The sequence below is a fragment of the Dermacentor variabilis genome, chromosome 4, assembly GCF_050947875.1.
Source record: "Dermacentor variabilis isolate Ectoservices chromosome 4, ASM5094787v1, whole genome shotgun sequence".
Classification (NCBI taxonomy): Eukaryota; Metazoa; Arthropoda; class Arachnida; order Ixodida; family Ixodidae; genus Dermacentor; species Dermacentor variabilis.
In genome coordinates, this window is record NC_134571.1 from 217,468,888 (window position 1) to 217,486,576 (window position 17,689).

The following is a 17,689-nucleotide window of genomic DNA, read 5'->3' on the forward strand; positions in this document are numbered from 1 at the left end:
ACGAAGCTTGGTAGATGTTTAGCAATTCATTCCGGCCACGGCGGCCGCATTTCGATGGGGACGAAATGCGAAAACACCGGTGTATTCAGATTTAGGTTCATGTTAGAGAACCCCAGGTGGTCGAAATTTCAGGAGTCCTCCACTATAGCGTGCCTCATAATCAGAAGTGGTTTTGGCACGTAAAACCCCATCATTTAATAATTAAGTTTAGCAATCCGAGAAATTCACGTAGTTGGCACTTCATGATTGGCAGTGGAAAATCTTGTATGGCCTGCACTTTACATGGGTGTGGCCGTGCACCCGACCTCGAAATGATGTGGCCCAAAAATGATAACTTAGACACGCCGAGTTCACTCTTGGCCGGGTTGACGATAACGCCGTGCTCAGATAGGCGCCGAAAAGCAATCCGCAGGGGCTCTTCGTGTTCTTCCGGGGTGATTCTCGCGATAAGCAAGCCGTCCAGGTAGGCGGGACAAAAATTAAGGCCCCGTAGAACACCGTCGATGAACTTTTGTAACGTTTGACCCGCGTTGCGAAGGCCGAATGGCATGCGCAGGCATTCGAATAGACCAAAGGGTGTAGTGATAGCATTCTTAGGGACGTCTTCCGGTGACACAGGTGGCACAGGTGGTATGCCCGCACGAGATCAATTTTTGAAAAAAGTTTGGCCCCATGAAGACCTGCCACACTCTAAAAAATTTAACACCCTAAAGGCTGTAAATAACTTGTCCCATGGGTGACACCCTTTTTGGGTGTATCGCTACACCTCATGCAGAGGGGTGTAAATTAACATCCCACAAACTAAAAAGTGTTAATATGACGTGACCTTGCCTATGGGTGTAAAACAAACAACACCCATCCTATATGGGTGTAACACAGAAACCACCCTTTTAATATGGGTGTAGCATGGACAAGACCCTTCCAAAAGGGTGTTATTCCTGCAAGTATTTTAGCGTTCACTACAGCCATGTAGTTAATGGACAGACTAGCTGTTGTGAATGCTGCCTAGCCTTAGCTATGATACTACCTTGTTCAGTATGAGCCATAATGCGTGAGGCGTCTTCATATTGCGCTTCTGGTCTGTCATGTGGTAGCATATATAACGTGTGACCTTTTCAGGAAAAAAAATGAAGTTTCACGATTGCAGCAGTGCACACACCCTATGCTTTTCGTCATCTTCCTCTGCAGTGATAGTGCACTGCCGGCAGTATGCAGAGCGCAATAACAACGCATGCTGCACTAAGGACACATGATCTCCCGCACCTTGGTGCACCAGTACTTATCACTACTTGGAAACAGCACACAACCAAAAGCATGTTACATGCATTTCTGAAATAATTAAAACTCACTTGTTTGGTGGAAAATTTTCGCAGCAACACCAGCTTGACCAGTAGGGAAAGCCACCACAGCTCGTTATTGTAGCTAAGATGGAATGCAATAGATCTAAAGCAATGCATGAATTGGCGACCGTAACCAGTGCAGTACTACAAAAGCATACGTTGGCCTGTCAAGCAGTTTTTTGCCATTTTAAGCACATATTTGATACCTGTATTCAGCAAAGTTGTCATTTATCTCCACGGGAAGCTTCTACTAGTACATTCACATATATAATGACCTGAAGGTAGCACTGAAAGCCAAAGAACAAAGTGCATCAAAGGGCTTCCACTTAGAATAATGTTTCAGCATTTACAAACAAAACAACTGTGTAGCTGTGCGTGCTGTTTAACATATAAGCATGCACTATTTTCCGAAATATATGTATGTATCATTTACTGCCAGTCACCTGCTTATACCCAATAATTTAGTTTAGTTTTCACCATGTGCTTGCACTGAACATCCCACAGGCATTGTAAGTTAAGCTACCAGAATAACAACCAGCTAGTCTAAGGTTACCTAATTGAATAAAATCATCGTAAAATTTGCGACGAAATGTCAGAAGACAAGTATTTATTATTTCATTAAAGAGAAATGGTTACATAATACTGTTTGCACGTTTTAAAAGTAAAAAGGAAGATAAGGAGTAAAACCATACCAATACAAAGACATAAGCACTGAATAATAGCACAGGTTTGTTCAATTAAATTTTAAGCAGAAAAGTTTTTTTAAATAACCTCACTAAAACTATCACATGTTTTCATTCGAAAAGCACTGCATCTTATCATAAAGTACGGAAACAACCGGCCACATGAGAAAGAATAAATCTGAGTGTGTCTATGTGAACAAAAGGATAGAAAGTTGGGCGAGTTCGTACGGTAACATGATCTTGGATTGTAGCGCGAAGTGACACAGACACAGAATAGAAGTAGACAGGACCAGCGCTAACTCTCAACTAAATTTTTATTGAAACAAAGAACACACACTCAAACTCCTATATATATATATATATATATATATATATATATATATATATATATATATATATATATATATATATATATATATATATATATATATATATATATATATATATACATGTTATTGCCAAAAACCGCAGCATAAGAACATGACAAGCTATGAAGACGTCAGTTAACCATATCAGACAGTAGGGAAGTCAAAAAAGGAAACAACGAAAAGACCCTATTTCAGATTAACACACGTGTTGTGAAGATACTGAAATGCGCATTTTAACACAGACAAATATGCATGGTTAACGCAAGTCTCTCCTAATCTTTAATCTGGAATGCCTCGATTATTTCCTGTGTGGTTCGGCATTTGTATCTTGAAATAATTTTTGTGTCTTCATAGAAAGGTTTACAACCGCAATTGAAACAATGTGACGCTAAATGTGAAGCATTAGGGTTGTTAAGTGAATGTTTGTGTTCTTTTAGTCTTATATTAATACACCTGCCGCTCTGTCCAATGTAAGTCTTCCCGCACTTGAGAGGAATCTGATAAACTATACTAGTGTTACAAGGCACAAAAGGGGACACATGTATAACGCCGCAATCATTCCTTTTTTGCCACCCTGTTCAGGTTTGCTATTTATCATAGGGCACATGCTAGACAACTTGTGGGGGGCCGAGAAAACTGTATGGACGTAATATTTATTGGCTACGCTCTGGAAACCATGGGGTAATCTATGTACATAGGGCACCACAGCTAACCTGTTTTTCTTTTTCTTGTTTCTTAGCGGGGATTTTTACCCATTTTAAAAGCATTTCGCAGGTTTAGTGATAAGAAATTCATAGGATAACTAGCCTTCTCGAGCCTATTGGTTGTGAAAAACTTTGTTTCATATTGTGTGGACATGACTAGCTTACTCAGCTCTTAAGTCTGCCATTACTAAGTGCACATAGTAAAGAGATATGCTTCACTCAGCTGAACTGCAAGATATTGCAAATATCACAAAGACAGCATAAAAGCAGGGCAGGACAGAGCACTGACTGTTAGGTATAGTTGCAATATGCACACCAAATCTAGACATAAAACGTCAAAACTAAACTACCGGAAATGTTCATGTCTCTGCAAGAGACCACTGAGGAACAAAAGGTATACTTTTTATAATTCCATCTCATAGATTACTGATCTAATTAAACATTAGACACATGACCCCTTGTGTGTCACAAATGCCCTGTTCTCATACCTATGCGTGATTACCAGCCTTGGAGAAAGAATGACTTGCACTAATGTTTAGAAGAAACAACGGTAAAAATGCTGCTTGTTCTCAACTTTCTGCTGTGAAAGCACACTTGTGTGCAGTTGTGAACGCAGTTGCCTATAGGGCTCAAACAATATGTTTTGGCTGCACAGGTACCGCCTACCGAACACCTCGTTCAAGATAGCTTGCATATCGGAGTGTGCAGCCAGACTGGTGGCACAGCATTCTTTTTTCACCTTGCCAGTTGATAAAGCCTCAGCAGCTGCAATCACCTGTGAATGCTCGTAAAGGTGCCATAAGTTCAGGCAGCAAACAGATACCACGTAGAAAAACTTTCAGAGTACATTGTGTGAGTCGAGGTGTGTAATTCGTGCTTTAGTTCGGCAGCATTGCCACAGTCACAACTATTCATTGCAGCTCCTAAATTTCAACCACATCAACAAAATAAATTAGGACACTTCCTTCAGTATGGTGGTAGATGCTCAGCTGCAGGCTTTCTAGAACCATGCATTATCTTCAGACAGTGCCAGTACAGCCGGTAGCACATCTTTCAAGCACTCCAGACAAGTACACCGATTACATTGTACACAGAGCATCTGGTGTCCATTTACCTATAGAGGCAAGGTAGCCCCTAGAACACGTTTTGTGACAGGCATGCTGGACACTTTCTCCTCTGTAATGCAAGTGCGATTTGGTACTTCAGTGCCTGTAGTGTCCTTTACATCTAAATGAATATTGAATACATAGTAATAACATGAAGACGACAAAAAAAGCCATCAGCCATCAACCAGGTGGTAAATCTGGGTGCAAGCTATTCTCTTATCAAATATACGTGTAGGCATTGCGACCAATGTGTTCCCAAGATGTATGAGGCATTAATCATTGCAGAGCTGTAAGGACATGACAATCCTAGGATTATTATATTCTCGAGGCTTTTTTCCCCACTTTCAATCTTTGAAAACGTGTATACTGCAGTCATGAAAACAAGAATTTTACAACTGGGGTGTGGTAAGTTTTGCGTCTTATTTCCTAGCAGCTCATTGAAACGAGCCACGATGACAAATTCAAATGCCGCTACCTCATCAGACATTCAAATTTTTTAAACACTTTTAAAACGAGATAGGCATTAGAGCGAGCATCACTTAAATACATTACACTGGTTTACTGTTATTGCACCGCTTTATGCCAGATAAAAATGTTAGAAACATCAAAAATGCTAAGATTCTACGGACAACCGTGAAAAGTAAATAAAAACATCATTAAGCTTTCTTAAAGGGGTCCAGAAGCTTTAGAACTGGCAGTCTTGGTGATGGACACGCTGATAGATGAGTACTCATTCCACTGAGACGAGAAAGTTGAGGGCTTCGCATGGGAGTCTGCGAGGCACCGAAGAGTAGTTCTTGGTCCACATGAAGGAGGTTGCTTGCATACAGGTCTGGGCCACCATACTGAATGCATAGTGTTACCGGAACTCTTTATCCCTGCGTTGTGGTAAAGAAAGCATGGGTAAATATAGACGATATTTCATATGCAAAAAAAAGAGGTGAGGCGTGCAGACAGGACACAAGAGTAGATAAGTGGACAACACGAACGCGAAAAACACGAAAAATTTCATGAAATTGTTTTAATGCGTAAAATTTTTTTACTATGTGTCATTCATTATGAGGGTTCATGACCGCAACATATTTCATATGTTAGCAGGTAGAATTATCAGCTTGGTCAGTTTGTACAAGCTCGTTTGAGGCAAGAAATCGAGTTTCACAAAGACAACCACAATATTCTTGATTCAAAAAGGAATACCTCAGATGACATGCATTCTTGTGAGTGGGAATTGCACACTTCAAGAAAAAGAAATTAAAACTGGCGCCCCGGTACTGAAAGAAAAGCTAATTAATTGATAGGTTTTAATAGCACAAGGGCATCTTTGGCCAAAGAGCGCCAAGTTTATACTGCAAAAGATAAACATAGCGCATCTTTACAAAGCAAATATATAAAGATGACTGGTGCCTCTTTGCATTACAGCTGCTTTGCTCTAGCATGAAGTCATTTTAATGCATGCCCACGTACATACACATGCTACACCCAAGTGTAAAATCTGCCGAAATAAAGTGGGGCACCAATGAAGTTGAGACCTTTAACCCTTGATCCCTAGCTGTACTACTGACGAGGTAGTACCAATATCGCCAATGACGAGTCGCACTCTTTCTGCCCGATGTTATGCTGCTCTTATTGTCAAAGATGAGCTACAGTCGGCATTGAGGGAAAGCTGCCCTCACGAGCAGCTTAGATTTTTGTGTTATTTCTAACCAGAGACCAATGAAGAAATATATTTTTAGAATGATAATGACACCGAAAAAATGAGCACATAAAAAATTTGGTACATTTTTCCGGAGTTAAATTGGGGGTAAATGGGTAAAGCGGCAATCCAGAAAGTAGAACAAGTTTTGACATGTTTGCTACCAGTGAATGCTAGAAAATATGTCGGCACTCTGTAGTTTTGTCCAACAATGCAAAAGGGATTCTTAATAACTAAAGAAATAAATGGAAAGGTATCATGAAGTATATTTCGTGAATGTAATGCACAATCACTCAACTTCTGTTGCCATATAAACTCCATTCGATTAACCTGCACTTTCTGAACTAGTTCAGGGGGTACTGCATTTCAATACTCCTTCCACCAGTTCAACATAGCAGCAACTGCATATTGTGATGTGTTTTACTTAGTGTAGGTTTTGTACAGGGCGAGTTCACAGCATTCCCTGCACTTGGCCGAAAGGCAGTGCATGTTTACGCAGCAGGTGTGGTGCCACTTCGGCACGAGCGAGGTGCAGAAATCATAGAGTTTCATACAATAATTACCAGAGGGAACTCTGACGCTAGTGTCTACAGGAGATGAAACAAGAACGGTTGTACCAGCATGGGTATAATGGGAAGTACATTGATTTGCCTGAACTTCGTCTGTTTGGCTTAAAACGGCTTTGTGACGTAGTAAACTAGCCATTTTCAACAATATGCTGTGTAATAAATAAATAAACCTCATTAAAATCGTCCGACGACAGGATTAGAACACAGAAACTCTAGAAAAGAAGTCTGATATCGAAACCATTATAGCACGGAGGCATGTAACTACAAGCGAGTGACACGCCCTGATGAGTTTATCACGGGCATACCAGTGCCTTGAGACGCTTGGCGCGTTTCAATTTGGTCATCTGGACAAGCTCATTCACTGCAATTAATAGCAATTCTGCGTGTTGGCGGTGTCTTCTGCCCTTCGAAGAGTGCGCTGAAATTTACGACAATAAGATGTATATAGCGTATAACATACAAAGCCACAAGAACATCTGAATTCACAAGCACGAAGATCAAACAAATCCATGTGCTTCCAACTGCAGCACCAGAGTTGCCTCTAGTAATTACTGTAAGAAACTCTATGGTAGAAATAACCGAAGTGCCTGGCATTTTGTTCTGGAGTTATAAACTCACTTTTGCTGTCCCATAATTGTTACTGGTCCTTAATTCCAAGTTTTAGTGCAGTCGCATGTCTAGTAGGCAATTGTGGTATTTTGCATAAACATTGCAAAACCAACTGTGACGAAACTTCACTCTGGTAAATTGGTTATGATCGAGTAGCATAGACTGCTCAAGCAATCTCAGCAATCTCTGGAAGGCTAGCGAAGTAATTTTCTTATTAACTGCCTTTAAACAGCATTCGAGCATATGACACATGCACCTCAGATATGCAGATATTTCCTTGACTCAGCAAGAAGCGATGCTTTATGTTCCACGAGGCTACTTCCATCAACACAGTACTGTTGCTCTCTAAAAACAATGCCAATGCAGCTGATCCAAATATTTTTCAGGGGCAACAGTTATGCCTGAAATCATGTTAGATTACAGTTTGTTGTAAACACATGATCAGACCATGTTAGAAGTGCTTCTTAAAATCCTCCTATTTGTTAGATTATTCATATCTCTGTACACAAAGACTACTAATTAGGTCCCATGCTATATCATCCTCTTAACAAAAACTTCACTTAGTAATACACATGCTGTGAGAAGATTTCTTTGAGACAACATTGAGATGCTGTACAATGTGAATTCATTATTTTCAAAATGAAGCTCCGGTTCTTCTAAACGAGAAGAAAGAGAACTGAGGGTCAATATTTTTCTTAATCATAGCTGGAAGATGCCAGGGAAGGTACGTGGAAACTGATTGTAATTTTCTATTTAAATGTAGAAATGATAACGGCAAACGAAAGCGGTAAAAAAATACAACCAGCCATGGGTGGAGAAACAACCTACAACCTTTGCATTAGGCATGCGATGCACTAACCGCTGTGCTACCAAGGCAGCATTCAACCGTACACAATGGCCCCTCAGATTGTCGACGCTCGAACGCGGCCGTAGTAGCACAGTGGTTAGTATATCACATGCGTAATGTGAACGTTATGGGCCCGTTCTCCACACACAGGTGGATGTCTTTTCATTCACTTTCATTTCCCTTGAATTTATCATTTCTGTCACTTCATATAAAAAACTTGAAACATGTTCCTGTATACTTTCTTTGGCCTCATTATCTGCTGGTTTCTTCCAGTTCCGTTACTTCCAACACTTATACATATTCTCATCTGGTAAGTAAACAGCTTTTGCATGACGCTGGAATGCAATATAAAACATTATTGCAGGGCGTGTTACGCAGAAAGCCATACATTCCCAGGCAAGGTATATTGATGTAAATTTGAAAAAAAAAGCAATTCTCACTCAAGACAGCAATGCTGTCTACTGCTGCGTGCAACAGGGTTTAAAGAAAACAACTTGTTCAGAAATAAAGCCACCAAACAACGAGGAAATATGAAAGCTAGATGAAAATTTGTGCAGCTGCATGTTAAAAATTTAGCACAGCAACAGATGAAGACATAATGAAGGAAGCGCGAGGATGGTTTATTTTGGAAACACAAGACAATATACTTGAAAGATGCATATGAGCTTACATGTGGAGACATATTGTTTATGTAGCAGCTAAACTACGAACAGGTCTAGAACACACTGATACAAGGTGTCGAGCATGTAAATCTCATCGTGCCCTTAAGTCAAAGAAACATGGTTTTGTCATGATTCGCTGCACATGGCTGGCTCACACAACTTAGCCGCTTCTATATATGCCTTGTCAGTACCAGGTGGTCTGTGTGACTTGTGCAAGCTTTAAATATTATAATACCAAGACCGATCAAGTTGTCCAGCGTTGTTTATTCCCAAAAAGGCAAGGCCCCCGCTAATGCGCGAAGAAATCGAAGAACACGGAAGATCATGATGGCTATGTACAAATGAAAACGACGAAGTACGTTAATAGTGCTTACACTAACTTCCCCCCGTCATGGAAGCAGCCAGCCTGGTCGCAGATTAGAGGTTATCTAAACGGGGAGTGAAGGGCTTCATCCGCGAGACATGAACAATTTCGCCATTCCGGCGGCGCCGGTCAGTGACGGAGTGTACTGGTCGGACGAGATGGTTCACTGCAGATGTTTGCTGCACAATGATGTCTGGGCCAATGTTTGTTGTCGTTTGTTGTCGCAGTGACGTTTGAGCTCAGCTTGGGTAGCTTCTGTGTTTTCCCGGGCGATTTGACAGCAATGTGCAATTCGGGCAGCAAAATCTTCTGGAAGCGACGCGTTAGGCGAAGAAGGTGCTAAAAAGAATTTTCTGTCGAATATGGTGGAAGGAGATCGTCCATTACAAGGAAGGAAGGGCTGTAGCCGGTAGTCCGTTGAATAGCAGTATTATATGCGAATGTCACAAAAGGAAGAACTTTATCCCAGTCAGTGTGGTCAGGACGGATGTACATGGAAATCATGTCAGACAGCGTACGGTGGAAGCGCTCAGTAAGGCCGTTGGTTTGCGGATGATAGGTAGAAGTAGATTTGTGGACGGTATTAGCGACCCGAAGAACTTCCTCGAGAACTTGGGAAATGAACGCCTTGCCACGGCCACTGAGGCGAACGCGAGGAGCCCCGTTGCGCAAGACGATGGAGCGCAATAAAAAGTCGGTGACCTCAGAAGCGGGGCCGAATCGCAGAGGCGCAGTCTCGGCATATCTTGTTAAATGGTCAACCGAGGTCACAATCCAACGGTGACCGGAGGGTGTCAACGGCAAGGGACCATGCAAATCAATACCAACAAACTCAGAAGGTGCGTCCGGGCAAGGAAGAGGTTGTAAGAAACCGGCAGGAGGGGATGTCGAGAGTTTGCGGTGCTGACATGACGCACAAGAGGCAATGTAGTTGGCCCCCGTTGTGGATAGGCCAGGCCAGAAGCAGCGGGTCTTGATGCGGTTGTAAGTCTTGTGGAAGCCTAAATGGCCAGCCGATACGTCGTCGTGAAGTGCCTCTAATACTCGCAGACGAAGGCAGCGAGGCAGCACTGGGACCCACCGGTGACCTGTTGGGTGGTAAGCGTAGCGATGTAGCACGCCATATTGAAGGCGGAATTGTCGAAGTTGGCGTCGCAGGCGGCTGTTGCGTGGTTCGGCAAACCCACCAAGGCGATCAATGAGAGCCCGACAGTACGAGTCGGCCAGCTGAAGCGACACGAAATCAGACCGTGATGAAAGCGTAACTTGGTCCAGGGGCGTTATCGAGAGCAGATGTGAGGCTGGCGTAGCATCGGAATTACGTGGTGCGGAAGACGACGGCGCGTTACCGGGAGAGAGCGTGAGTGGGTAGCGAGACAATGCGTTTGCATGATGATGACTTTTTCCAGACTTGTACGTTATTGTAAAGTCATATTCCTGCAAGCGGAGCATCCAGCGTCCTAAGCGTCCTGACACGTTTTCATTGATGACAGCCAACACAGAGCATGATGGTCGGTGACGATGGTGAAGTGGCGGCCGTAAAGGTATAGGCGAAATTTCTGAATCGACCAAACGATAGCAAGGCACTCCTACTCTGTAATGGTGTAGTCTGTAATGGCTCAGCTGGAGAAAGTGTTCGGCTGGCATATGCTATGACTTGCTCTTTAGAGGCTGCATTACGTTGCAGAAGCACAGCGCAAATATCTTGTGCGCTTCCGTCAGTATGGAGTATGGTGGGGGCTCGATTATCGAAGTGGCGAAGCACTGGTCCGGAAGTAAGATGTCGCTTAAGAGCTGGAAAAACCGACTCGCAGTCGCTAGTCCATGTGAAAGAGGCACCGGTAACCAGTACCTTGTGTAGAGGAGCTGCTATCTGCAGTGAAGTTGCGTATAAATCGACGAAAATATGACGCCAAGCCGAGGAAACTGCGTAGATCTTTCTGTTGCTGGGGGCGAGAAAACTGAAGAACAGCACTAATCTTTTCGGGTCTGGCTGGATGCCATCTTTTGAGACGACGTGGCAAAATACTTCTATGCTCTTGCTTACAAATTCGCATTTTTTGTATTGATCTGGAGACTAGCATTTGCAAGGCACTTGAGAGCTTCGTCTAATTCATGAAGATGTTGGCTGAAGTCAGACGAAAAGTTGACAATATCGTCCAGATAACAAAGGCAGGTCTTCCATTTTAGACCACGAAGTACGTTGTCTATCATGCGCTCAAATGAGGCAGGAGCGTTACAAAGGCCAAAAGGCATCACGTTAAATTCATACAGTCCATCTGGTGTAGCGAATACGGTCTTTTCTTTGTCAGTCTCGTTCATCGGAATTTGCCAATGTCCTGACTGAAGATCAATGTTGGAGAAATACTCCGCCCCTTGTAGTGTGTCCAAAGCGTCGTCAATTCGAGGTATTGGATATACGTCCTTGCGTGTGATCTTATTGAGCGCTCGATAATCGACGCAAAAGCGAACGGAGCCATCTTTTTTCTTTACCAGAACCACGGGAGACGCCCATGGGCTAGATGAAGGTCGTATTATCTTCCGCGCAAGCATGTCAGCAACCTGTTGTTCAATTATCTTGCGTTCGGACGGCGATACACGATACGGGCGTCGTCGTATTATAGCGGAACCATCTGTTTCGATGCGGTGTATAGCCGCAGAAGTTTGGCTCAACACAGGGGAACAGCTATCGAAACAGGCTTTGTGCTTTGCCAAGACCACCAGTAAGGCGTCTGCGCCACCAGTCTGCGCGGCTGTTAGGTCAGAACCAAGAACGGCTGGAGAAGGGAAAGAAGAATCCAAACCTGAGGTTAGTGCTGGCGATGAGGAAGGGCAAAGCGTAACTATAGAGATAGGTTGAGTGCCAGCGAGGGTTGCCACAGTCATCCCATTGGGTAGCTTCACGGATCTGGGGTCCTGTTGCAAGCTGACAGAAGGGCGCGGCCACGTGAAAACCGGACGAGACGGGTGGCAATGAGAATTCCGCGAGAAGTACAGCGGGCAGAAGGGGCGACTAGCGCATCTCCATCGGTGATCTGACTGGATGTTACGGCTACAACGTATTCGTGACCAGGACGCAGGACGTAGTCTGCAGCGATGGCCAAGTTCATGCATGAAAGTGAAGAGTCCGTAACAGGTACAAGCGCTATATCCGTGAAATGAACAACTTCCTCTCTACATGAAATGACGGCTGAAGCAGAATGTAGGAAGTTGCATGGATACATACATATAAGTTCAAAGATACATGTTGGAAGGATGCGAAACTCAATATGGTGGCGTTTGCCATCGATGAGAACACGAGCAGTACACTGTCCGTCGGGGTGAATGAATGCATTATAAGCACCACGCAAAATAGGTTCAAGATAAGGCGTTTTGACTTTCGGGAGCCGGGAACACATCACTACGAAGAACAGAAACGGAGGCACCGGTATCGATGAGAGCTGACGTGGGAACACCTTCAACAGTTACAGAAAGCATGTTAGCCGGGCGAACAGGAGGAATTTTTGAAGACCGATAAGAAGCAGCTTCCTCTCCAAAAACTGCAACAGTTAGTTTTCCGAGTGCTGGTCGACAAGATGAGAAGTGGGGCGAAGCGGTGACGTAGAGCCCCGGTAAGGCGATGGAGAACGACGTCTGGCCGAACGGGAACTATGAGGCAGATTGGGAGCAGCTGGAGGAGACGGAGAACGGTGTTGAGGGAACGAGTACAATGCGGAATAGTAGGCGTCTGGGTGGCAATTGCGGTCTCTCTCGTGCTCTGCATAGCCTCGTCTTTCATCCTGCTGGCGACGGCGGCAGAAGCGAGATATATGGCCGCGTATACCACAGTAAAACCAAACAGGACGAGGTGGACGCCACTGAGGGTAGGATGGCGCAGCAAGTGATCTGGTTCCCATCGAAGCCAAATGGCCATAGGCACGGACGTCAGTAGGCACGGAGGTCACGGTAGGTGCGGATATAGAAGCAGCATCCACGTAGGTAGGTGTGGGGCGCGCTACCGGAGCAAGATGCGTCGTAGCTGTAGTCATTGCTGTCAACTCTTGCTTTATGACCTCGCGCAAGTAGAAGGTGGGGGTTGGGGCGCAGGCAGCAGGTGGACGCCTTAGGTCCTGTAGTTGAAGCTCTTCGCGGATGATGGTGCGGATAAGAGCACGTAGAACTGGCAAATGGGCAACTTCAGGATCGCTGCTGTCATGTGGAAGACGAATAGAATGCAGCTCGTCTAGGCGTGGACACGTGGAAGTGATGTCTTGGACAGAAGCCGGATTTCGCACGATTAAGGCGTTGAACGCGACAGACCCAATGCCTTTTAAGATGTGGCGAACGCTTTCGGCTTCCGTCATGCTAGAATTGGCACTGCGGCACAGAGCCAGGAGATCCTCTATGTATGAGGTGTAAGACTCTTGTGGAAGTTGGAGGCGCGTTCCCAGCTTCTGTTTGGCGACTTATGCACGAGCAGACGAGGAAGCGAAGATTTGCCGCAGCTTGGACGTGAACGTGGACAAATCCGCGATGTCGGATTCATGGTTGAAATACCACGTCTTGGCAACACCGGTCAAGAAGAACGCGACGTGCCTGAATTTGTGGGTGTCGTTGCACTTGTTGCAAGAACTCACGCGGTCGTAGTGGTCGATCCAATCGTCGACGTCGTCACCGCGGAGTCCTGCAAAGACAGGGGGATCGCGCTGAGGGCTCGTCACAGTCCAAGAAAGCGCCGCAGGCGGGGTCGTCTGTGTGGTAGGGTTAGAGGCGCCAGAAGGGCCGGGGTTGGAAGTGTCCATCGTTGCAGGGGTAGCTGGGCGCAGGCGGCGACCGGAAAGGAGCTCCAGGGAGTACGGGAACGCGAGAGGACGTCGGGGTCTTGACGTACCTCCACCACTTTATAATACCGGGACCGATCAAGTTGTCCAGCGCTGTTTATTCCCAAAAGGGTAACGCCCCGCTCATGCGCGAAGAAACCGAAGATCAGGGAAGATGATGATGGCTATGTACAAATGAAAACAACGAAGTACGTTAATAGCGCTTACAATGTGTACAAGTGCCACGTAGCTGGACATAACCAACGTAATGTCGTTTGCCATCGTTTTGAGCAAGTGAAAGGAATTCTTGCATTTTCCCTAATTAGATAATTGGTTATTAACGATTATTTAACGGCTCAACTATTATATTCAAAGTAAAAGTGCCAGTGCAATATTGTAGAACATTCTGAAAAATTCCCAATCCAGCTTCCTGCTGCTCAATAGGTGCCATAGAATTTTTTTTCAAGCTTGAAAGAAGCCTGTGAATAGATGCAAGAAGTGTTGTGCCACTAACCACTCGTGCACCTGAACACCATTTGGCTCCTTCTTTCATGCCAGAAAAAAAAAACACTTTTTGAGAAGAATATTTCAGAAATTGATTAATTATTATTGACATTGTTTTAGGCAAAATGCATGAAATAGTGTGACTGCCACCTCAATTTTCGGCAACATAAACTGACTCCCTTTTCATGTACAAATCCAGCTATACATTGTGCGTGTTTTGAGCTGGTTCTGTAATTTAGGCTGGTTTGGCTAATTGAAGCTTCGGCCCCTAATAATGGAGTCTACAGCCTAAAAAGAAATTGGTACATAAACGGTCGCGGTCAGTACCCCATACTCCTTTAACTTAGTGCAAAGTGCTTTTGAGCCAAGAAGTTGGTAGTTCTAAGCAGTATTTCTCATTCTGACCTGGTGTTATGGCCCAGTTACTATGATGCCATGCTGCTCAGTCATGCTGGTCACAGCTTCAATCTAGGCCATGACAGCTGCCCTCCAGTGGGGGTAAATTGCAATAACGGCTATGCACTTAGATTCAGGTGTACATTAAAGAAGCCCAGGTTCCCAAAACTTCAGGTTGGGACTTTGGAATGTAAAAGCCCTTAATTTAATTTTAAAATCTAAAGGTGCTTTGTTAGGAGCAGGACATCATCTTGAGCTTTTACTGCACTGCCATGGCACCAAGAAGCTCTGAGTAACTAAAAACAATTTCTTAGACAATCTCCATCTCTTGCAAACATTTGCAAACACTTCTCTGCATGTACCTCTGTTGCTGTTATATTTAGTTCCGTATGCCAAGGCGGGTTAGGATGTTAAAACAACTTTCAAGCCTGTTTCTTTTTTACCGATTTAGCGTTGTTGGTCATTTTACATCTCTGTGTGATCCGAATGCACATTTCAGTGCATCAATTTCTTCAGAAAGTGCACTCTTTATTTATTTGTGCATGCAAAAAGAGTTCAGAAGAACTGCTTTCTGAAGATCTGTATAACAAGCAAAAAACAATTCTATGTAGGCTGCACAAAGAGAAAGGATTGTTTTGCAAATATGTTATTTAGTTCTTAAAAAAGAAGGCAGCTGTCAGTATTCTGTTCCAAAGTGAAAATTGCCCCTACCTGCCTCTGCTTCATTTTCCGATGTTGATGGTCCAGTCGGGGGCACTCAACTGACAGGCTGCACTTTGGCCATGTCCGGTGTGATGTCACCAGGCCCAAGGTTGATCGACATCCTCACCAAAAGTCGAGTCCGAAATCTATAAAAGAAACATCTCATCATTTTGCTATCAGTTTTGTCGTCTTGTGTGTTTCACACACGGCCGTCAGTAAAATATTCCCTCACTTGGATACTGAAAAAAATTCAAGCATTTTCTGGCAGCCAAGCTGAAGACACAATAAATTGAAAACATTACAGAGCAAATAGAGTTGTCACATTATATTGATCAAGTACAGCAGAAATGGAAATAAATCAGTGATACTGTGTATGTTGGCTTTGAATGCAACAAACGTAAAAACAGGAACTTGCGGCCACGCCACTTTGAATTTCCCGCGTTTGCTACACCTCACAAGCTTGGCATCGTCCGGTACTCGGGGATAGTAATCGCTTAAAACTAAGATGAACGAGCGTCGGCATAAATTAACGGGATACTTAACCGGACAATATTTGCGCATAAAACAACTCACGTAGCGAAGCCACTTTCAAATACCCGATGACGCGTCTGCGGGCGGTGCGGTTTGGGCGAACAATTCAAAAGGAATGCGAGTTTCACTTGTTTCACGCCTACTAATCTAAAATAGAATTTGAGTTTCCAATTAAACTATACTGGATATTTACGCTCCGAATAAAACGCTGGAAATATTGTTATGTCGCATTGCATACGTATGAAAGTGAGAAAATTGCTTTTATTGTATTCTGCCCAGGCGACATGTAGCAGCTACCACTCTTATGCAACAAAAGCATGAAAGTGGTACTCGCGGCACGGAAAACAAACACATAGAGCGCCAACGTTACGCCTCTTGGAGTTAGAACTAAGCAAGATAGAGACAGTTTTCTAGCCTTCACAACGCCATGAACAGTACCAAACATCGAGCGAAACAACTGTCCGCTCTCGAAAATCATTACCGCTTCCATTTGCATACCTATCGCTGCCACAAGCAAACGCCAATGGACTAGCGGTCCAAAGCCACAGGTTTGACTGACAGCAACATATTACGGTAACGTAAAACAATTTCAACGCTGACTTAGCAGCCGCGGTGTGCGCCAAGTGCCGCAGTTCTCGTTAGCCGCTCGAAATTCACACCATGATGACGGGAACTGCATCTTTCACATCAAATATTGCACGCTTTGCTCCGGAGCTCAATAGGAGGGCGAAACGCATTTGCACGTACCTGAAATCCGCATGCCAGAAACCCGTCGATGCTTCCGAACCCCGTACAGCCGCTTCACTTGGACGGGAGGCACTTCTGTCAAACATTTCACATGCGACATGTCTCACACCTATTTTGCGAACGTGAGAAAATGACGCAGGCCGCATTGCGACGCCGTGCAGCCGTGCATCCACCGATGAGCTGCGTGCGCGGACTTGCAGAGAACAAAACCATACAAAACGTTAGGCGCGAGAAGATGGCGGCTCTCGTTGCGGAGACGAAGCAGCGGTGTAGCCTTTCTCTATGGTGTAGCCGTGAACAAATGCTGCGAACTGTTGGTTCCGACGTTATGCCGGCGGTGGTGGCTTTAGTGGCGTGTGTTGCGGCTGTCTAATCTTTTATTTATTTTCCCCAAATAGTATGCTTAAGATCAGTTCTTTGTTTAATTTTTTTTACTGTGTCACTTGGCATTATTGTTTTTTCCTTTTATGCGATTAAGCGGTCAATTATGGCCTCCTAGATTCGCGTGCGCCAGCTTCGCGTGCAAATCTCGGAGGCCATGGGACAACGCGTAAGGATAAGCCATTCTTGTCGTTGTTAAAGTTTCATCATCGTTTCTTAAACTGAGATGGAGGCGTAGTGTCCCTTTTCCCGGGGGTGGGGAGGGGGCGACCAAGACGGCATCGCACAGCGGGGGAGGGGGGGGGGAGTAGATTGGTGTTGATTGTCATCGCGAAATTCGCGAACCCTGCGATTTTTTTATACCGTAAGCATTTCTTTACTTACCCAAGAATAAAAACCATCCGTTTGTCACTCCGGACCGCACGATATCTTTAAGAATAGAACCCGCAGCAGCGAGTGAATTCACCTTCGTGCTAGCTCTCGCTTCAACGCGACCGAGGCGGCGAGAACATAGCGCTCACGAAGCTCTCAGCTCATGCCGCACTATGCGCTTTTCGCTGATCACTTTCAAGATAGGTGCACGCGCGTCTGTTTTCAAAGCGAAGTAGACGGTGAGAACACAGTGGGTGAAGTTTTCAGCAGTGGGCACACTCTGTCCGCATTGCAGTTCGCTTTCAAGATACG